At 49.0% G+C, this 23,529-nt stretch overlaps 1 protein-coding gene across 9 annotated transcripts in view; it reads right to left on the reverse strand.

The window, feature by feature from the left end:
* CYRIB (CYFIP related Rac1 interactor B) overlaps positions 1–23,529 on the reverse strand; it is a 147,646-nt gene that overhangs the window by 105,728 nt on the left and 18,389 nt on the right. For 4 of the 9 annotated variants that reach the window (XM_035011942.1, XM_035011939.1, XM_035011946.1 and 1 more), the window contains exon 3: positions 493–545. The exons of 1 other annotated variant lie outside the window; for it this stretch is intronic. The gene's annotated coding sequence lies outside the window, so the exon portion shown is untranslated. Of the gene's footprint in view, positions 1–492; positions 1,580–2,806; positions 2,841–12,331; positions 12,380–23,529 lie in introns of those variants that run through there. 4 more of the 9 variants (XM_035011948.1, XM_035011949.1, XM_035011951.1 and 1 more) reach the window with 4 other exon arrangements.

The following is a 23,529-nucleotide window of genomic DNA, read 5'->3' on the forward strand; positions in this document are numbered from 1 at the left end:
GTTTAGTGCCCCCCAGTCTGTGGTATTCTGTTATAACAGCCCAGATGGACTAAGACAACCCCATGCATTTGGAGTGAATTTGGGCAAGTTACTTTTCTTCTTTGAACCTCAACTTTCTCTTGAAATTTAAACAAGATAATTCAGACAAAGCTCTTGGCACAGGGTCAGCTCTTCAACAGTGCTCAATAACTGTCAACTATTATTACTGTTACTGATCACAGGAAGCTGAGAGTGTCTCCTGCCCTCCAAGGATCTCATTTAAATTAATCATTTAACCTGATAACCTGGTAGGTTCTCTAAATATTCATGGAGTGAATGAAAGAAAGCACATCGATTCTAATTTCAACAGAAGCAGAAGGTTCTTCTTTCTACTGAACTGAAATCCATGTCCTGGCCTGATATTACCATCCACTTTAATTTTTCTTCACAGTGAAGTAGTGAAGAACACAGGCTCTGAGGCTGACGGCCATGGTCAAATCCGCCATTACTTACCAACTTGGTAACCTTGAACGAATAACTCAAACTCCAGGCCTCAGTTTCTTCTCCTGCAAAACAGAGGTGCAAAGGTTAAGCAAGTAACAACAGACCTGAGCACATGGTAAGCCCCCAGTAAATGCCTGCCACTATTAGTCTTCCCATACCAAAGAGTCTGGGAATAACAACTCCAAATTCCATTTCTTCAGACCATTAAAGTCTACAAGAGCATGTTTTGCAAACATCTTTCTCATTTAATGTTCAAAGTAGTTTTATGTATTACAAATAAAGAAATGGAGATTCAAAAAAAAAAAATGGAGATTTAGAGAAATTAAGTAACTTGCTGATGGTTTGCACAGCAGAGTAAAGAGCAAAGACTCAAACCGAAATCCTATAACTGAGGGACAGTGTGGCTGGACTGTGTGGTCCGGGGGACCAAGGTTGGAGCCAGGCTGTCCTTCCAAATTCAGAGTTCTAAGATAAAGGATGCTGGAACTCTGAGTTACAACAGCATATCCTGGTCCCAGCAAAATACTCAGCCCAACTTGAGTTTGATCTGGTCTGAATCATTCTATCCCTGAATCACTTCCTGTTTTAGGTTTCTTCTTGGCTGAGAAAGGAAAACAAACACGTACAGCACCCTGTCCTTGTCACCCTCAACATCTCCTGCAGCAGCAGAAGCTTATGAATCAAAGGGAGTTTTCATAAAACCATACTTAACCAACGTCCCACGGAGCTCCGTCACCAGCAGGAGCGTGAAGATGGCAGCAACGTCTGCGGCGTCTAGACATGATTGTGCGGAAGAGAACCAGAATGCCTTTTTCTGGCCTTTATTTTGATTACATCTTTAGCTGCCTTAGTGTGTTCTCTGTGCTTTTCATCGGGTGCTGAACCACAGGAAACCACTCCACCAGCCCCGCTTTATTCACAAAAGGTTTGGGGGCTGAGCCTGACTGTGGTAGGAGGATGCTGCGGGCTGATCAGGTCAACCCCTTGTGCCCCTCCTCCCATCTCTCCTCTGGTTTCCAAGCACAGATTTTCTTGTTGCTCTGGTTCCATGAGTAAGGTTTAAAATTCCCTTTATTTTTAAAATATTTTTTATATATATATTTTTAAGATTTTATTTATTTATTTGACAGAGAGAGAGGGAGAGCACAAGCAAGGGGAGCGGCAGACAGAGGGAGAGAGAAATGCAGGCTCCCCACTGAGCAGGGAGCCTGACGCGGGGCTCCATCCCAGGACCCTGGGATCATGACCTGAACTGAAGGCAGATGCTTAACTAACTGAGCCACCCAGGTGCCCCCCCAAAAAATTTTATTTTATTTTTTAATTTTTTAAGTCATCTCTACACCCAACGTGGGGCTCGAACTCGCGATCCTGAGATCAAGAGTCGCACGCTCTACCGACGGAGCCAGCCAGGCACCCCTAAAATTCCCTTTCAAATCATGATCACAGAACTGCTTGGTGTCCAAGAAAGATGGGAATTTAAGAACCATCTAAGCACACTTACAAGCTCTGTGCTTGAGTGCACGCCACACACACGTGCGCACGTGCGTGCACACGAGCACACCATACTACGGTTCTCCGAACTCCTCTCCCTATCTCTTCCAGTTACATTACATAAAGGATTATTTTCCTTTCTTCCAAATTTCTTGACCAGATTTACAAAATAGAGAATGGAAGCAAGTTGTTCTCTTGGGGAAATTTCAGGGCCTTGGGGATAAAAGACACAGAAATCAGAAAAAGGGCACTAACTCTCAGAAACCCCCCCCCTTTTTTTTTTTTTTTTTAGTTTAAGAACACAAAGAGTAAGCTGCCACAGCATCACCTGGAGATAAACCCAGGAGACAGCAAGTAGCTCCCCGAGAAGGAAAGTGGCAAGGGGGACCTGTTTTCATTTCCATGATAGGGACTGTGGCTCTAGAAACCAGATCTGATCTTGTCTCCTCTTTAGACTCACACCATGAGCTCCAGCCCCTGCTCAGTCTCTCAGAGCTCGTGAATTAGTGGACCAATGAGAGGCAGACAAGCAATTACAACAGACCATGAAAAAGTGAGCACCAGTGGTGAGCATGGTGTTGGGCAATCACAGAAGGCAAGTGGGGGATATAAGAAAGGCTTCCTGGAGGAGGTGATATCTAAGCTGAAAACGAAAAGACAAGTCAGAATTTGCCTAGCCCAGGCAGGAGGGTATCCAAGCAGAATCAACAGCACATACAAAGGCCCACAGGCTAATTTGCTGGTTTACATGGTCAAGCACAAGCAGCGGGAAGAGAGATGTAGGATACCAGACCTGGATATTTAAACAGGTAGACTTGCCAGGGTAACTTGCCTGGACTAGGTGACCTCCTGAGGTCCCTCCGGCCCTAAGGGCTTGTTCTGTGGTCTTCCGAGAGCCCAGGTCCTCCTCCTGCTCACAGCCCTTTAAACAGCATGCAGAAGCCTCTGGGTCCCTTCCAGGACACCAGGGAAGTCCCAACCATCCCACGTGGGCCCTCCTCCTTCCTCTTTCTTTTCCCCTGAGGAGTGGCTGGGCAGAGTGACTCAAAGAGGGAGCTGTCTTCTCCTTGTCATTTGTTTCTTAAAAAAAACACCCAGAGCTCACACAGACAGTCTGCCTTTCCACGGACCCCCTTCTCCCACCCAGCCCCTGGCCTAGCTGAAGAAATGCTGGAATTCCCTGAGTCCCTCTCTGTCTCCTCCAGGACACTGGATGCTGTCTGAGGGCTAACACTGAGTTTGGTCATCCTGTTGTTCCCAACACCTGGGATTCTGCCTGACGCGTAAAAGGTCCTCGAAAATGCCTCCAGAACGGAACGGATTTCCTCTCTCTGCAAACGAACACACACCCAGATGCCCCTTCTCTCCACACCCACACCCCCAGCAGCTCTGAGCCCAGGGTAGGAGACCTGAGACCCAGAGTGGCCACCTCAATGCTTCTCCCCATTACTCTACAGACAACCCCAGGGTCCCAGGGATGCCCCACCTGGACAATGACGATCCCCTCGTGACACCAGTGAAGAACCCCAGGCCCCAAGGAGTGACTGAGTTGCCCTAGTTCTCTCAGCAAATGCACCACAATGTTTTTAAAAGGACACAACATCCTTAAGCGGAAGGCTCTACCAGAAACCTGGTTTATTTTCAGGGAAAATGCTTAACGTTGACAGAACTAATGGAAGTTTTTGTTATTTCTACCAGTTACACCACACGACTCCTGGGTGTTTCTAGGCAAGACGAAAAGTTCCCACGGAAGCAAATCCGTCTGTGAAGATGACCATGAATCTTTTTAGGGACTGGATATGTTTTTGATTATGGATCATTTTTTAGGTTAACTCTCTATGATGTGATCTCAGGCTATAACCATTTTTAAAGAAAAGTTGAGCTCCCCAAACCACTTAATTCCTTTGTTGTTTTTTTTTTTAATATTTTGATGTTAAACAACTTGACTATGACATCAAAAACTATGTTTAAAGAAGCCATTTCGACCTATAATCCCACCACCAGAAGAATACCTCTAATTCTCTGTGTCCTCTTAAACTCTTTTTATTCACAGATCCGTACTCTGTACATATGTATGTATTTCATTAAAAGGAATTACCTCTAGCGTAGAAGTTCCCTAGTCTTTTTTTTTTTTACTTAAAAAAAAAAAAAACCTTAGGCAAGTCACTGGCATGATAAACGCCACAGAGCACAACTCAGCAACGGATTAAGCACAGCTGGACATTCTGGGTCTGAGACATTTAGGGCAACATTTTCTGACCTGTCATTCAGCCGTTTTCCGACACTTCCCACATCCCAGTTCATAGGAAACAAAGGAAAACAGGTGTGTTTCTTATTCCACCTGGGGTAGCAAACGACTCCCAAAGTTTGCAATGATGGCTGACTGCCAAAGAGGTTTTTTTTTCTTAAGATTTTATTTATTTTTTGACAGAGAGACAATGAGAAAGGGAATACAAACAGGAGGAGTGGGAGAGGGAGAATCAGGCTCCCCGCTGAGCCTGATGTGGGGCTCGATCCCAGGACCCTGGAATCATGACCTGAGCCAAAGGCAGACGCTTAACGACTGAGCCACCCAGGCGCCACTGATTGCCGAAGAGTTTAAGTCAATATTTCTCTGCGGGTGAAAAAACATCTCCAATAGTCCAACACAGAGGTTCTCATCCCCGTGGCCGGCTTAACCAGCGCTCGTGGGAGAGGGAGGAAAGTTGTTTTTATTTTATTTATTTATTTATTTATTATTTTTTTAAAGATTTTATTTATTTATTTGACAGAGAGAGAGACAGCGAGAGAGGGAACACAAGCAGGGGGAGTGGGAGAGGGAGAAGCAGGCCTCCCGCGGAGCAGGGAGCCCGATGTGGGACTCAATCCCAGGACCCTGGGATCATGACCCGAGCCGAAGGCAGACGCTTAACGACTGAGCCACCCAGGCGTCCAGGAAAGTTGTTTTTAAAAATCCTGTTGCCAGGGGCGCCTGGGTGGCTCAGTTGTTAAGCATCTGCCTTCGGCTCAGGTTATGATCCCAGAGTCCTGGGATCGAACCCCGCATCAGGTTCCTTGCTCCGCGGGAAGCCTGCTTCTCCCTCTCCCACTCCCCCTGCTTGTGTTCCCTCTCTCGCTGTCTCTCTCTCTCTCAAATAAATAAATAAAATCTTCAAAAAAAAATTAAAAAAAAATCCTGTTGCTGGGTCCCGACCCTGTCCAATCAAACACTCTCTAAGGATGACACCCCAGCACCATCGTGGTTCTTCACCTCCCCAGGTGACTTACTGTACGAGCAGGACCAGCTAGAATAACTCATTAGTCGAAGGAAGCCCATGGGAAATCTTATCTGGAAGTAAAGAACTTCTCGTAATTAAATAAAATAGCAGATGTAAAAGTACCTAACAGTGCCTGTGACCCAAAGGACACTTAATAAATGTTAATTAAGCACACAAAAATAACTGAAAGAATTACTCTTTCTCCTCAGTGAATTCATCTTATAATTTGATTGGCTTGTTTATCACTTGTTTTTTTTTTTAAAGATTTTATTTATTTATTCGAGAGAGAGAGAATGAGAGACAGCACGAGAGGGAGAGGGCAGAGGGGGAAGCAGACCCCCCGCTGAGCAGGGAGCCCGATGCGGGACTCGATCCCGGGACTGCAGGATCATGACCTGAGCCGAAGGCAATCGCTTAACCAACTGAGCCACCCAGGCGCCCTACTTGTTGTTTTTTTCTTAGCCATGGTAATAAAATCATAAAATTATACCCATAATCCTGTTCAATTACAAGAGCTCACTACTATTTCCAACAAACCTTAATCATTTATCTAATAAAACTTTCCCTTGGAACAGTGGCCAATCTATACCAAATGCTCCACGAATGTTAGCTATTTATAAGAATTATTATTATTATTCAGAAATCACGATAGATCTTCCAAAGCAGGCTGAAACTCCTTTTACGGCCTTTGGAGGGCTGAAAATGTAAAAAAAAATATTAGGGCAACATTTTACAAACTTGTGAAAACAGACTTTTAAGCAAATCAATGCTTTTTATCATTTTGTCAAGAAAAAAATGTGACCGCCACACAGGTAGCTGGCTTATCAACCCAGAGAAAGTAGCCCAGAGAAAGCTACGAGTTAACGCTCAGCAGTTTCCATAGTTACTTGGGTTTAGTTACAAATGGCCTCTCAATTCATCTTGCCTCCTGAGTGAGGAAGGTAAGATTCTTCCACATGTTCACATGAAACCACAGGTCTGTTAAAAAATAAACGTAGGAGAGGGAGAAGCAGGCTCCCCTCCGAGCAGGGAGCCCGATGTGGGGGCCCCATCCTGCTTGTTGTGCTCTCTTGCTCTGTCAAGTAAATGGATAAAATCTTAAAAAAAAAAATTTTTAATAAAAATAAAAAATAATAATAGAAAAATAAGTACAATTGCTTAATCCAAACAAGGAGCTTTTATTATGAAGATTTCCAAACCTCTGGCTTGCCCAGCTCAGCTGGGATGCCAGTCCTTGTCTTCCTCGCATTGTACCAAACACAGGAGAAATCAGCAGCTATGCCGAAGGATTTGCTGTACCTGGTCTGGGTTTCACACGGGTCAGGATTCCCTCCTATTGCCTGTACCTGAGTTCGCGCACTTGGCCCTCCCTGTGCCTTCCACCTCCAAACGTCTGCCATGTCAAGTTTTAAACCAGCAGGCCTTAAAACACATATCCAAAAAGAACAAAGATGGGTACAGCTTTATATGTATATGTCAATAACAAGTGCTATGGTCTGAATGTGGGTGTTCCCCCCAAATTCACACACTGGAATCCTAACACCCCGCATGACAGTAGTAGGAGGTGGGGCCTTGGGGCGCCTGGGTGGCTCAGTCAGTTAAGCGTCTGCCTTCAGCTCAGGTCATGATCCCGGGCTCCTGGGATTGAGCCCCGCATTGGGCTCCCCGCTCAGCGGGGAGTCTACTTCTCCCTCTCCCTCTGCCACTCCCCCTGGTTTGGGTGCTCTCTCTCTCTTTCGCTCGCTCTCTCAAATAAATAAAATGTTTAAAAAAAAAAAAAAAAGAAGAGGTAGGCCCTTTGGGAAGTGCTTACGTCGTGAAGAGGGAACCCTCATGGATGGGGCGAGTGGCCTTGTAAAAGAGGACCCGGAGACCTCCCTCACCCCTTCTACCACGTAAGGATACAGAGAGCAGTCTGTGACCCAGAAGAGGGCCCTCACCTGACTGTGGCAGTGCCCTAATCTCAGGCTTCCAGCCTCCAGGCAGTGAGGAATGAACCTGTTGTTTATAAGGCACCCAGTCTGTGGTTTTATGTTACAGCAACCGTGACTAAGACAAGGTCAGAAGTGATCATACACAGGCCTTTGGCCAGTAACGGCTTGGCTTTGCAGCAAGAATAGAGCGATGACCGTCCCAGGCCAGGCAGCTTCAAAGGGGCAAGAGAGATGGAGAGGATGACAGAGATGCCTTCCTCGAAGACCTCACGCTCAGGGGAGCGTGCACCCGGGTCCTGCCACACTGAGTGGTGAGGGCTCTGACAGGTGCAGCCACGGGGTGACGAAGAAACACAAGGATGGGTCACAGAAGCAGCCCCAGACACCTGGCCTGAACAAGAACCAGAAACAAGGAGGTAACAGTTGGGGACAAGGGTTAAGGTCAGCGCTGCCGTTCACATCGATCATTCCCTCAACTCTACCACCTGAACTTGAGACCCCGTCCTACGCCATTTGTATGACCACCCAATGTTTGGCTCTTTCAGGGAGATCGTAAGCACCTTGAAGGTGCTGGGCACCTTGTGTTGGTAGAAGAAGTGCTAATTTTAGTTTCTCTACTATTCCGTGCATGTAGTACTTCAGAGAGTTAGACATTCATATTACCCAAACATTAAAACTTCTGTAACTCACATTTTCAGTTCCTACTCTGCTTGGCCAAGCACTGAATTACTAGTGTGAGTTGGTGGCGGGAAGGCCTCATGCAAGTGATTCCAATTTATCTTGGCTGATTTGTTTTTGTTGTTGGAAAAACTGCAATGTCTGGAACCACCACCCCCACACCCCCCACCCACCCCTGTCACAGAGGATCCCTAGCGAACACACTCCCGGACTCACAATGCTGGGTGCCAACCTCCCACAAGACCGTTCCAGGACCCCTAAAGCATCAAAGATTCAGCCTGGAAATAAAAGCATTTGGAGGAGCCCTCCGCCATGCTGGAGTTTCTAAAGTGTTCCTTGATCCATTCAGAATACACCCTTTCCTATTAATCACGTTTTCCCTGGCTCTGCCAATCCGTATCATTATCATCACTTGCAGTCCAGAAAGGCAGCTAACGTACTGGGGAGAAATGTCCCTTGAAAGAGTCTGGGTGCTTAATTTCCTAATGATAACTTGCGCTAACTGGCTATGGAAATCTTACATGACACAGGACCCACTATCTTCGGCAATATTGCTTTTATTTGCAAAACTGCACTGATGCCTCATCCCCAAGAATGTACTTCAACTATTAAAGGCTACGTGTGAAGGTTCTGCATGCATGCACGCACAGGTACACAAAGTTAAATATACACCAACTTCCTATAATCCTAATACCACGGAACATACAAAATACTGCTACCTTCCAATGCACGTTTCCTACCCAGACGTGAACCCCACCGTATTTTGGGATTCTCTTGAGAGAGCGTAACGGATTCTAGGATCCACCACAAGTTTATAAAAATTCTCTGGCTTGGGGCTGGTGCCTGGGTAATTCAGTCAGTTAAGCGTCCAACTCCTGATCTTGGTTCAGGTCTTAATCTCAGGGTCGTGAGTTCAAGCCCTGTGTTGGACTCCACGCTGGGTGTAGAGACTACTTAAAAAAAAAATTCTCTGGCTTGGGTTCCCCCCCGCCTCAAAAAAGTAGCTTCATTTCACATATTTAGCCATACTAGCATTTGGAGGAATAAAGGTTCCTAGAGCTTCTTTCACACTGTTCCCCTGAGGTTGTCACCTTCTTTGTTGAAGGACCGTGAGATGCCTCAGAAGCACACAATCCTCCCAGCCCCAGGCCTGGGATCTGGGGAGACATGCTATTACAGCGGGCAGTTCTCTGTCCAAGGTAACAGTCAGTGGCGGGGCCTATTAATTACCTTTTCCCTTTGCATCCCTTCTCCTAGAACTATGGACCATTTCCAGGATCACGTTCTGCAAACGGGAGAGAAGCCAAACATGGTTTCTACACTTTCCCTCATCACTCTCCCAGCTTAAGAGGGATCCATGTCTCACATTTTTCCATGATCTATCACTCATATATTTAACAATGTTCTTAATGAAGCTGTAGTACTTGCAACTCTATGTCTAAGTGATGAATTTGGACAAATCTTTAACCTTAAGAAATCTCCAATATTTTAGGGGAAGGGGAGAGACTACACAGGGTGCTCAACCCATTAGTAAATGTCCAAAATATTGTGGTGCCTTAACCAATCATCTCCTTAATAACCTTAATTATCACTGCATATTGTATCATAAGTGGTCATTGTTCTTTCTCAAGACGTGTCATTCAGCATGGCATTCATTTAAGAAACAGAGCGTGAAGGTGAGGAGGAGAGCAGGAGGAAGGAAAAGAACGTACCGAATGGCCACAGTGTGCCAGGCTTAATGGCATCTCAGTTAAACCTGAGCCCTGCAGGCTAGCTCTGGCCCTACCCTTATCAAAGTAGAGAAGAGGGGAGCTGCTCGCCAATAGAAGAGCAAGATAAAGGACGTGTGCCTGAAATACAGATTATCAAACACATTCTCTGTGTAAGGATGGGTCGCCTTTAAAGACGTATCACTATTTACTCGAAAACATGACACTGGGAGAGGTGCAGAATATCATTTCTGCATATCCGGTCTACCCCCCCCCCCCCCCCCCCCCGATTCTAGACATGTGGGAATGTGAAGGCTGGAGGGAAAGTATCAGAGCAGAGCCACACTGACCACCAGGTTTTCCCACTGCTCACCACCCAGGGACTGTCACTTAGCTTCCTCCCATTTCCCAACTCCTTCACCTGTTTAACTGCTTCCCAGGTGTCCGCTCTGAGTTTGGGTATACCCATTCAGAGAGCCCTCAATCCAGATGGGGGCCCCTGCTGGGTACACCTTACCCCTGGTTCCCCTTTTTCAGAGCACTCCTCTCACAATCCGAATGATGCCATTGCTTAGTCGGCTAGCTCACTCCTGAGCTTTCAGTGACTCTCTGCTAAACTCTGTGTGTCCTGGACCTGGGCACACCAGTGACATCTGCACGGAAACGGTGTCGTGAACAGAGGGACCAACCCATCCCAGTTTATCAGGGAATTTCCCAGTTTAGCAAGGAAAGTCCCAAGTCCCGGGAAACCCCTCCGTTCCAGGCAAAGCAGGCCGGCTGGTCCCTCTAGTAGTAGATACCAACAGGGTCAGAGAGCCTGCTCACAATTTCTCCCCCGTAACCACGCTCAGCTGTACAAGCTGGGCCAGGGGCCCTCACTGTGCCATGTAGCCTCTCACTACTGTCCAACAGAACTTTCTACAGAGATGCAGATGCTCTGTATGTATCTGCAATGTCCATTAAGGCAGCACCAGTCACATGCGTCTACCGAGCACCTGCACTCTGGCCAGTGCACCTGAGGAACTGAGTTTTTCAATGTTAATTAATTTTCATTAGTTTAGACTTAAAGAACCCCATGTGGCTAGTGGCTACTCTATCCAGCTCAGCTCCAGTCTTTTGTACATGGAACTGGGGTCCACTGCTGTGCAGAGGAATGAGCTTTGAAGTCAGACTGACCTTCGTCCCAATCCTGACTCCCTCATTTACAAATGTGCCACAACTTCTTGGGAAAATGTGTTTCTTCATCTGTAATCCTTACAAATTTACTAGGGGACAGTGTTCAGGAAGTGGCTGGCCCACTGAACTGCAAGAAATAGGATTTCTTTAGAAGCAGCTAAACCAAACCTAGGTAAAAATGCTAAAAAGAATTTGATTCTGAACCCCAAAAGTGAACAAAAGGGGAAATCATTTCAACCAGATCTTCAAAATACCTGTCGGGTTTAAATTCGGATTCTAAACTGCCACAGCTGTCCCATTGGGCTTGCCATGACTTCATTTTTGTCCCAGGCCTGTTGACAGCTGTCACTGGGTCCCATCAGAAGGTGCCTCGGGGCAGCGAGAACCGGATAACTGGCAGACACTGGGCCGGGTCCCCTGAGCGTGGCCCTACACAGTGCAGGGTACAGGGATCCAGCCTGGTCACAGAACAGGGAGGAGGCAATGCAGAGGCAGCGGGCTCTCCCAGGCCTCTGTCCCCTCCCCGAGACAGAAAGGGGCAATGTGGAGCAGAGCGTGCAGGTGACCACCCTGGAGCTTGTCCTTCCCAGCACAGAGCCCCCTGCGCACCTGTCCCTGCTCCCTCCCACGGGGATCAGCTCTTGCTGCCTGGGGAGGGAGCCCACTGTGGCAGATCCTCTCTGGAACCTCTCCAGGGCAGGAACGGGCCGAGGGTCCCCAGAGGGGCAAGCTGCAAATCAGCATCACCCTGGGAGCTTTTCGAAAACAGTGCTCCCCAGGACTGGGAAGTGGTGTTTGCAGAAAGCTCTTAGGTGACCAGGCTGCACAGCTAGGGACCAGGTATTCTTCATCTGAATGCTTGGGGAGGGGATTCTCAGGAGCAGCCAAGATGAGAAGGACCACCAGCAGAGGACAGAAGCACTATCTAAGGCTGCGGGAAGAAGCCTCCTTAAGGGTTTCTTCCCTCCACGAGGCTGGAGGGCTCTGAAGCCAGAGTTGGGGCACAAGCCAGCCCCCTCCCTCCAACCTTCTGGTTCCCCAGGACCAACCCTTCCAAGGACAAACCTGTCCAATGTCTCACATGCAGCACTAGTGGGGGTGTGGTGGGGGGGTGTCCCCCTTGCCCACTAGCCCCTGAGCCCCCCCAGGGCAGAAGCCCACGTCCTTGTACCTCTCTGGTCCTGGTGTCCCAAGGCTGGCGCAGGCACTAAGGAAGCCCGCAATAAATGCTATTATTGTGGTTCTTACCCTCATTTCGCTGAAAAGGAAACCAGCTCCTAGAGATGGTATGACTCACCCCAGGCCCCATGACGCTGGGGGCAGGGCAGGGACAGGAACTCTGGGCTCCTGGGTTCTTTCTCTTCCTGATACCCCAGGTTGCTGCCCGTCGCTCCCCAACCCTCCCTGCACACACACCATTTTTGCTCCCTCTTTTGGCCAATATGCAGGCTCTGCCAGTCACGATAAATTCTCATTTAGTATTCTAGGGCTTTAAGTTATAGGACCCCACCTAGTCTCAAAACAGTCTGGGGGTTCTTTTAAGAACATCCTTTGGGCACTATATGCAGGGCCAGTTTGGGCATAGCTTTGGACTCTGACTCACCTGGGGTGCCACTTAGAAGCTGGGTGATCTTGGACAGGTTTCTTAACCTCTCTGGGCTCAGCTTCCTCAGCTATAAAATGGGAATGATTAGATTTACCACTAAAGATAGTAGTGAGGATTATTAGCTGAGATCAAAGGGACCAGATGGGCACCATGGCCAGCCAGCAGGAAGCACTAACAGGTGGCAGAAATGGATCAGATGGCAGGTGTATATGCCTCTCATCACCTGCCCTGTGCTCCAGATTCTGGCCCAGAAGAGCTTCCCCAGGGTGCACCCTCCTGCCCTATTTAACTCTTTCTGTTCCCACAGGCCACCATGGGCCAGCAGACCCACCCCACCGTCGCTCTCCTGACCCCTCCTCTTGGGTGCCTGGACCACCCTGGAGGACCAGATGACTGCTGAGATGGCTGACGGCACCAGAGTCATCCCCACCCCGCCCTGCCGGAGCCCCCAGAAATAAGCGAGAAGTAGCTTTTCTCTATTCCTCATTCCAGACTTCCTTAATTAAAATCAAATATTTGCACACTCTCCAAGGCCTATAAACCTGAATTGCTCACAGGGAAAAAAAAAAAAGGTGCAAAGAGAGTAGCATGGGCAGAGGTGGTCTAGTAGAACCTCAGAGGAAAGGGCAGCCGATCCTGAACAACCGCACAAGGCCAGTGCGAGCACGGGGTGCGAGGGGGGGGGGCATTTCCAGAGCAATCACCCCTGCTTTTCTCAATCGACTGCCACAAAAATCAATGGCACACTCCCTCTGTGAAAGGCGCTGCTGAACATCCTCTGAGGGTGGGAGTGTGCTCAGGGGCTGGGGGAAGGATGGAGGTGAGGAACCTTCTACGCCAGCCCCACCCCGAAAGCTCTCCCCCTATTCACACCAGCATGGCAGTATCAGTGGTGAAATGGGAAATACTTGGAAGGGGGTGGGCAGTGGTTGCTGGGCAGAGCCCTTACCCTCAGGGCCCCTCTGCCCCCAGCGCCCCCAGACCTCCCCCAGGACCCGGCAAGGAAAGGGTGAACATCAGGCTCTGTAGAGGCTTCCAGAAGTTACTCTGGTGGGTTAAGCAGTCTGACCATCACCCCCGGACACAGGGGAAGGGCATGAAGCATGCACACAAAATGCGGAGGTGAACAGGTGATTTGTGTGGCAGTGGTACTAAGGACGGGCCATGGACGGCCCCCCACCCCACCCCGTACCTCCTTCCCTCTAGGCCACTCACTCCCTCCAAGTTCAGGTCATCGCTTCAACAGAAGCCTCCCTAAGCAGGTAAAACAAAGTCGATGCTGAGCTCCCTGCAATGAGCAGCTGACATCTTTTGTCTGCCCAGCCTCCGTGCCCCTTCCGGTAACGGCACCCAGTTTTCCAATGAGGCATCTCCAGTCCTCCCCTCCACATGCTCCAGGGGCCAGTGTGTTACCTAGGGGAGTGCAGTCAAAGCACAGCATCTTCTAGAACCCATGGTTGGCTGCAAAATGGGCATGTGACCCTGAATGGCCGTAAGAGTCCCCTTGAGGTTCAAGAATGGGCATGGGACCCTAAGTGGCTAGTAAGAGCCTTCTCTAGCAGTCAAGCTGCATTCACTGCAAAAGGATGCCTGTTTCCCTGATGGGGTGGTGAACATGAGAAGATATAAGCCTGAGTCCACGCTGCTGGCAGGCTCTTGCCATCTGGAGAGGAGAGACTGCCTAAGAAACAGGAGGAAGGAAAGCAGGGCCAAGAGACAGAGACAAAATCCCGCCCCTGGATCAGCCAGGCCTGTTTAGCTACTTGATAGAAGAAATTATCTTCTTTGAACCTAAGCTAGCTTGAGTTTGGTTTCTGTCACTTGCAACCCAGAGCACTGACGGACACAATCCTCAATGGGTTTATAAGAAGCTGCTGGCTGCTGCCAGGCCCTGCTTCCTGCCCTAGCTGCCATTTCAGGCCTGACCCAGTGGCTTGCTGATGGCGCAGGGGAGGCTGGCTCCAGGCCCTCCATGTGGCGCAGTGCACAAAGCATCCCTCTCTCACTGTGGACCCCAGACCCCAGACTCTCGCCGCGCCCCCCAGGCCCCCACACCTCCCAGGCTGCCTTTCTTAACATGCAAATCCTTCACAGGCTACAAATTAGGATGCAGATTCCTTTTGCACCCCTTACACCACCTGGCCAGAGGATCTGTGCTCTCCTCCACAGGAACCCCCTGTTCATCCAGGGGAGTTCACACCTGATAGCAAGTCTTCCCAACAGTAGGTGTTGCTACAACCCCAGCTGACACCATAAGCTCTTTGAGGACAAGGCTGACCCCTCACGCTCTGTAACCTACAGCCCCTCCGCTGGGCTCAAAGCCCCCACTTCCCATAGAGGGGGAGGAAGTGTTGGAAGAACCTCCTAAACACAGCCTCTACCCTTCTATGGGTTATCAGGCCCTCCCCAAAGCTTTCTAACACCCACCTAAGACTAAGACGCTCTGGGATAAATAAGCCTTTGTCATGTAAATTAAAGGGGTTTGTTTGTTTCCACTGAAACCTCAGCCAGCTGTGTAAATTTCCTCCACAGCCACAGGAAAAATCTCTGGCTAAACCCTCTCTTGACGCTAAACATCCACTGACAGCGTTTCTAAGTCCAACGTGCCGAGCTCACGTCAAAATAGATTTTAGAGATCTTCTGGCGCAACCTTCCCATTTTACAGAAGTGGAAACTGGAAATCCGAGAAGTGATGTGACTCCCCCCCCCGCCCCCCAGGGTCACACAGAAGGCAGAGGAACCAGGGCAAACCTGGGGCTCTCAGCTCCCACCACTCCCCCGCCCCACCCATCAACCAACATTACAGATAACTTTACCTCCATTTTATTGTATTATGACACTACTTAGTACATGCTCACTTTTTTTTTTTTTAAGATTTTATTTATTTGACAGAGAGAGACACAGCGGGAGAGGGAACACAAGCCGGGGGAGTGGGAGAGGGAGAAGCAGGCTTCCCGCCGAGCAGAGAGCCCAAAACGGGGCTCGATCCCAGGACCCTGGAATCATGACCTGAGCCGAAGGCAGACGCTTAACGACTGAGCCACCCAGGCGCCCCAGTACATGCTCACTTAACGTTATCTAAGCCACGTGTATTTTCTGCTCTTTGCATCCTATCTCATCTGGAAAATGGGGTCTCTGTGTTTATTGGCCCAGCGGCTGGAGCCTTCCAGCCTTACTTAGACTTAGCGGGTTTCTCACCCTCTCCACCACCTCCAACACGAGCAACACAGACAGTAACAGTGGTGGTGGCTCTTTGTGAAAATGTCTACCCTCTCCTGGGCCCAGCAAGTTGTCATGAGGACGTTCATTCATGGCTCGGGGTTGTGTTGCGTGTCTCTCATTAATCTCTAAAGAAGAAGCATCTCGCAAGGTCACAGTGATTTCAGAAACAGCCCCGAAGGTGAATTTCTGGTTGTTCCTTTTGCTCGCTGTGTGGCCTTGGACAAGTCAGTTAGCCTCCCTGAGCCTCAGTTTCTTCATTTTCAAAAATGGCAGTTAATACTCCCGCTGAATGGGGTTTGAGTCCCTCGAGCTGCCCTAGGGCTCAGCCAATCTGCTGACCCAGGTCATCATCCTAGATTTTCTGAGTCTTTCCCCACCTGCCACCCATCAACCCCTCAGCTGCTCAGGCCAGCTGACACCATCCCATCCACACACCCCCCCTTGGGCGCAGCATCAAAGCCTAGGTGGCTGGCTTCCTGCCTGGGGGCCGACCACTCCTCAGCCCGGTCAGCTCCAGGGCCCAGCTCTACAGCCGGTCATCTAGGTATGGGTCTAGAAACCCGCGGCAGAGTTTCTCCTCAAACTGAAAACCTCTAATGGTCACCGTAAAATTACTCACTTTTTTTCCTCATGGAATCCAACGGAATTGACCCTTTTCTACATGTAGCAATAAAGAAACTAAGGAATACTTGCAAGGTTTCTGTCCAAAATTAAGCTTGTGCTCTGCTTACTGTTGCCACTGAGGAACAGAGAGGGGCCTCCCTACCCACCGAGCCAGACTGAGTAATCACACTTTATGTCTGGATCTCACCCCACATCACGCCCCCCATGGCAGGGCCAGGGCCTCTCACCACCACGCCCCTGGTAAGCAGTCATCTATCTATAGGCTGAAACTCTGGGTCTGCTACCCAACCCCCAACCCCACCCAGTGGAGTCTAGACTTGCTCAGACGAAGGGGAAAGCAGAACTTATAAGCAGAAGCTGGAACTGGCGGCGGGGGGGTATGTGCTAATGCCGTAGCAGACCAGCTTGGGGCAAAAAGAAAAGCATGGTGACTTCAGCCTTCCACCCATGGTGGGACTTTCTGTCTCACCGCTTATAGTAAAAGTACCAATATCAGGTCTCACCCAATGCCAAAGCCCCAGATTTTGGCAAAGGCTCAAGACAAACCCGGTGATAAGAAACTGTAGGAAGGATCAAAGATCACAGATCGAGAACCCCAACAGACTATTTACTTATTGAGCTGTAGGGCTTACACTGAGGGCAAGGAGGAAAAGAGATACAGAGAAGCTGCTGGAACTTCTTTCTTCAAAGCCCAGAGAAAAGAGCAGCTTTTCTTCTCTTCTTTACCTCCTGCTACAGTCAATCACAAGTAGCTGAAACAGTCCCTTGAAAATGTTCTGCGGGTGTGTGCCTACGAACACACGTGTGCCCATGCACGCATGGGCACACACACATGGGTGTGTGTGCTCAGCCCCTTTGGCAGCCCACCACCCTTTGAGAAGTAAAAGCCAGGTAGAGGGAGCCCTCCTAGATTGCTGGTGGGAACTAAAAATGGTGTAGCCGCTTTGGAAAACAGTGTGGCAGGCCCTCCAAAATTTCAACATAAATCTCCATACAACCCAGCAAATTCCACGCCTACGTATCTGCACAGGAGAAATGAAAACCTATGTTAACCTAAAGACTCGCATACGAATGCTTATAGCATTGCTTTCCGTGAGTCCCAAACCAAAAACAACCCAAATGTCTATCCACCGTGGAGCAGAGAGACAAATCCACGTGGAGAGAGAGACCACGCGGTGTGTTTGCACAACGGATTATTATCCCACAGTAAAAAGGAACAGAGTACTCATGCACTCGACAATGCAGATGAATCTCAAAAACAAAACGCCAGACACAGAAACCACGTATTATATTATTTCACTTCTATGAAACACCCCAACGGCAAGTTTATAGACAAATTTAGAGAGAAAAAAGTAGATTCGTGGTTACGTGGAGCTGAGGACAGGGAGTAACTGTAAATGGACATAAAGCATCTTATTGGGTAATGAAAATATCCTAAAACTGTATTATGGTTATGGTTGCACCAGTGGGTAAAGTGACTAAAAACCACTGAACTGTACATGGGAAATGGTAGATCTGATGATACATAAAATACACCTCGAATCAGTTTTCTGTCGTTGCTGTTACAGTACCACAAATGTAGCAGCTTAAAGGAACACAACTTTATTATCTTACAATTCTCCAGACAGCACTTCACTGGGTTGAAATCAAGGTGTCAGCAGGTCCCCACTCCCTCCAGAGACTCTGGGGGAGAATATGTTCTCTGGTATCTGGTGGCTGCAGTGTCCCTTGGCCTGTACCCCTCCCCCATGTCCAATGCCAGCAGCAAAGCCTCCTCAGATCTCGGATCCGGACCCCGTTTCCATCACCGACCTCCCGCTGACTCTGACCCTCCCTCTTATGAGGCCCACCAGATAATCCAGGTTGAGTTCCCCATCTCAAGATTTTTAACGTAGTCCCGTCTGCAGGTCCCTGTTGCGAGGTAAGGCGATGTATTCACAGGCTCTGGGGACTAGGGTGTGGATGTCATTGGGAGGCCATTATTCTGTCTACCATCTGCCTCAGTAAAATTGTTAGGAACACAAAAAAAGGAAGTGGCCAGCATGTAGGGCTCATGCAGGTGACCGGTCTCAAACCCCTGCTGCTGAAGAAGCCCCCGGGAGCCCTGTTCCAGGGCACCATGTGCAGCATAAAGGACGTGAAAGGGCCCTCACTTTGTCTTCAAAACACAGGAGGGAATAGGGCAAGAGAATGATAGATCCTGAGAAGAAGACCTGGACAAATGGTCAAGTTCTAGATGAGGGTATGAGGGGACGGGGAGAAACGCCTTTAGTTTTCACAGATGTGACTCTCCTTCCCCGCCCGCCCCCCCCCACCCCCCCACCCCGCCCCACGGTCAAGTCTAAGAAAAAAGAGATGTCTGCGCAAATCAAAGTGTCTGCATGTTCTGAAATTTCCATTTCATTGATTATTTTAAAAGAACCCAAATTAAGTCAGTCCCCAGATGATCTCTGATTTTGCAAGCACCTGTGTCAATAGGGAAGGAGCCCCCCTCAACGAACAGCCCCCACAGCAGGGGCCACGCCAGACCGTCCCCATCATGGGAACGGGAAAGCGCAAGCAGGACCCGACTCTGCTCCACTCACAGGGAGCATTCAGAACCCCAGCACCCGCAGGCCTCATCCCCCTCGGCGCTCACACCTTACAGTAACCCTGCCCAGGGTCACCCCTCTGCCTTGTCCCCATCAGGTGAGAGCGTTCCTGCCAGATGGAAATGGTGCCTTCCTCCCCACCTCTTCTAGTGGAGTGTCCTCCCTGGTGCCTAGGGCAGTGCGGGCACAGAGAAGCTACTCAGGAAACACCGGGACTGTATAAATGTATAGACTGTGTGTGTAGCTTTTCTATATATAACCATGCTGTTATTTGCAGTATACAATGAGTATTCGAAAAAATGCTTGTTTTCATATACATGTACGCATATAATATGTGCATGTTTTATACATACAGACAGGTTTATATGTATAAAAGCACATTTTATATAGAGAACACAGGTGTCCAATAAACGATGGTTTCATATACACCATATGCCCGTGTATGTATGTATGTGTGTGCATATATGTATATATGAAGGAAGAAAGAGGTAAAGAACAGACATGGTGTAAAGGCAAACAGGCTGAGAAGCTAAAACGAAAACTTTAGGAGGACAGACATGATGTCTCTTCCGTTCTCCACTGGATCCCTAAGTCTTATGTAGCACAGTGCCTGCCTGGTACTTAGTACGTGCTCAATAAATACTGGTTGACTGGATGAATGGCCAATGAATGGCCAGCCTTGTTTCATTCAATGAGCATTTACTGAGCAAGTACGTACCGATTGTCAGAGGCGGGGCAAGACTCCGGGGAGCCAAGGTGAACAAACAGACAGAAGTAGTGTCTACTTTTGGGGTGGTGGTGGGGAGACCTACTTAACAGGAATTAACAGGCACACAAGCCACACACCCCACACACACATCGACAGGAGAGATTTAAGGGGAAGGAACAGGGTCTTGAGATGAAAAGGAAGATCTACAAGACAGTCTGAAACCGAGGAAGGAGGCATCTGTCCTGCAAAGACCCAGGGACCCATTATCAGGCAGAGGGAACAGCATGAGTCAAGGGTGGAAGGAGCCCAGTTCTCCAGGGAACGAAAAGAAGCGGGTGGGTGACAGCAGGCGAGGAAGAGCAGAGCGCCAACAGGGAACTCAGGAAGGCAGGGGCTGGGGCCTCAGGACCTTGGGCTCTGGTTAGTGTTTCAGTGACAACAGAAAGCCATGGAGGGTTTTCAGCAGGGACAGTATGGTCTGATTTATGTTTTCAGTAGGAGCAACAGGAAGAATGAATTTGGGAGGGAATGTCCCCCCAGCATCATGACAACTTGTCAGAGAGTGAGAACCCCTGAACAACACTCAGAAAGCTAACACGTGACTCTGCCATGATTAATTCACTTCATTTTTCCAGCCATTTAGTAAGCACCTAAGCACCTAGGATGTACCAGGCACTGTGATAAATGCTGGAGATACTGAGGTGAAGGAGACACGGGCCCCTTCCTCCAGGAACCTAAAATCTCTACTGTCCAAGATCAGCCAGCTTGGCACAGATGAGACTAATTTAACTCAGACCAATATTTATGAAAGGGGGTAGAAATTCAGCCTCTGGATCAACACAGTGTCCTGATTTCCTCCTTTCTTTATCGCTTATTTGTTTATACCCTGCCTCCTTCTGTAAGAGATTTGGGATAACTTGCAACACAAAAAGGATGGATGAAGAGAATAAACAGTAAGAGAAAATGACAGTGGGAACAAAGCAAATAGACTGAACTAAGGACCCATTATGGCTGCTGGTGATTAAGCACAAATTTGGCTCTGAGCACCCAGGCAGCCAAGGCAAAAAGGGATAGAGGGTAAGGGAGAACAACCTTTCCTCTGTGGTAGCACAGCTTTTCCTGGCTGTCCCTAAATTCTAAAAATCAAAGATGGGGTCTACTGGGGGTGGGCATGGAGGTGAAGCCAGGAGAGGTAACCCTGAGTAAAGTTACACCTGCTATTTCATCTTGTTCAGTGCGGAACTCCACATCTTCCCTTACACCTGGGCTCCCCATCTAGCTCTCCTAGTTACCAAGCTAGAGACTGGTGTTTCTTAATAACTTTGTCTTTCTCACTTCCTCCTTCCCATCACCAACTTCACACATGTTAGACCCAAGTTCTGTCAGTCCCATCCCAGTTTTCAAACACATTCTCTTCCTTCACTGTCCCACATCATTCCCCTGCTACTGGTTCCCAGGCTCAGAAACAACCTCCTAACAGTGTCCCTGCCTCTAGCCTGGCTCTTTTCCACAATTTCACCAGAGACTTTTCTAGAAATTGTGCCTGGGTTGCATCACCCTTCTGCTTACGGTACTCTCATGAGTGGACCCAACCCACCCTTGCCCACTGGCAGCAGCCATGCGGCTTGGGCAGGGCTGACCATGTCCCCCTTATGGGGGGCCCTTGGCTGGACCCTTAACCTATCAGCACACAGCATTCTCCTGGCCACGGGGATTGGCTCCAGGCTGCACACATAACCTAAGAACTGGGGAAGAAAAGTAGATGTGAAGGCTGGAACTGCTGAAGCTATCTTAGCACCATGAGGCAGGCAGCCTGAAGATGAAGTTCATACGGGAGGGCAGAGCTGAGACAACAGAGGAATGAGCCAGGGCTCAGATCCAATACCACCTACAGCCTGTGTACCTGGATGTTTCAGTTACACGTCACATGCTCATTAACTTCCTTTCCTCGCTGAGCCACCTTGACTTGAGTTTACTCTTATCAGCAACCAGAAGCACCTCTATTCTCCATCATCTCAACAGAAAGTACAAACTCCATAGCATGGTATAGAGCAGAGGTCAGCAAACTACAGCTCATGGGCCAAGTCAGGCAAACCATCTGTTTTTGTCAATAAAGTTTTATTGGAATACAGCCATACCCAGTCATTTATGGATTATCTTTGACAGCTCAGGTGCTACCATGGCAGAGCAGATCAGCTGTGACCATATAACCCAAAAGGCCTAAAAATTTACCATCTGGTTCTTTACAGAAAATGTCTGCTGACCCTTGGCATACAGGTCACCCGCATTCAGGCTTCTGCCTTCCCTTCCAGACTGACCAGCCACCATTATCCTCTGCCTCCCCACCCACCGCAATAGCTGTCACCTCCCTGGTTTGGTTGTGCTGAGCCTTTCTGCAAAATTCCTCCCATCCATCCATGTGGTCTAGCTAACTCCCTGCATCCTCCCAAACTTAGCTCAGGCATCACCTCTTCTTTGCGGGTCCCCCGTGAGGGTTAGGAGTGCCCTTGTGCAAACACAGCACCTTTGCTTGCCTCTATCCTCCCGCCTTGCTGAGCACAATTATCCAACGGTGCACCTGTCTCCACCTCTGGACTGCAAGCCCCTTACTGCCCAGATCACAGATTCTTTATCTCTCTATCCCTATGCTTATTCACACAGCACAACATGACACGCAGCAGGTGGCTCCATGTTTACTGACCTGAACTGCAAGAGTCTGAGTCTTCAAGGACTGTGAATGGGCTGGCTGGTGTCTCCACCACAAAAAGGGAGGTGGCAGGAGACAGGAGAACATCCAAAGCAAGTTCGCCCATCTCACCGTGTTTCTAAGGTCCGCCATGACGGAGGAGGGCCCCGCTGTGGCCTCGGCTGCGCAGCTCAGTCAGGGTTATTGATTACAGACAACAGAAGTCAGTGATGATTATTTTATGGAGAATGGGAATTTGATGAGAAAATAATGAAAAGCCCCAGAAGCAGCAAGCAGGCTGGAGAGCTAGGCTGGGTTAAAGGAGCGAGGGAGACTGAGCAGAGGGGAAATGTGACCGAGGCCACGCCACAGGACATCGGCTTAGGACACTTGCCATTCTCAACTGGACTCCCGATTCCGGAGGACTGCTCGCTGCCCCTGTGTCATCGTGGCCCTCAGCCAGGACCAAAGCCACATGGCTGAGCAAAGGCAGGAAGAAAGAATGTCTGGTCTACCTCAGCCTCTGTATGGAGAGGCCGAGCTCTGCCCCCTTCCAAGACCTACACACTGGAGGTTCCCCCAAAGAGGAAGGCGGGCAGGATGCTGAGTACCCCAAAATACAGCAAGTGTCCATGAGACACACCAATGCAGCGAACTGTAGAAATTAAATAACTATAGAGCCATGGGCCCTTTCTGTCCATAACTGGTCCACTCTGAGTCCACCGAGTGGACTCAGGAACTCCCAGGGTGGCAGAAGTGAGGGAGAGGCCCCTGCCTGTGTCTACATAGTGCCAGGGCCAAGTGTGGACAAAGGAAGTGTTTCTTCATCTCTCACCACAGAGAGCAAGTGTCAAGCAGAATTTCAAGTATCTGCTATTGCAAAACATCTAAAGCAGTAGCAAAAGGTCATTTCCAGAAACATCCCTCTCCCTCTACCCCATAAAGACACGAGGCTGCAGATACATTCTGGACAACTTCATTGCCATTATCTGAAATTCATTCGTTCATTTGCTCCTTCATGCATGCATTCATTCACTCTGCAAACTTCCCGAGACCCAGATGTGTCAAGTCCTACACCGGGTATCTGGGTTACAAAGATGAATCTGCTGCCGTCCTTGACTTCCAGAAGTCCAATCAACTAGAGAAGACAGAAACAAAGTGACTTTTGCTTTGGGGACGGCAGCTGCAGTGGAGGGTTAGAGGTGATCCGAATATAAGCTGCAGACCCTTTTTTAGCATGTGCGGGCATCACTCCATGTCCACACACACACACACACACACACACACACACACAATGACCTACCCCCTTACTCAGCCACCAGCCCTAGGACCACAGTCCACAGGACCAGGGCTGCATGTCCAA

The sequence above is a fragment of the Mirounga leonina genome, unplaced genomic scaffold (assembly GCF_011800145.1).
Source record: "Mirounga leonina isolate KUSES-001 unplaced genomic scaffold, KU_Mleo_1.0 Mir_165, whole genome shotgun sequence".
NCBI classification, from domain to species: domain Eukaryota; kingdom Metazoa; phylum Chordata; class Mammalia; order Carnivora; family Phocidae; genus Mirounga; species Mirounga leonina.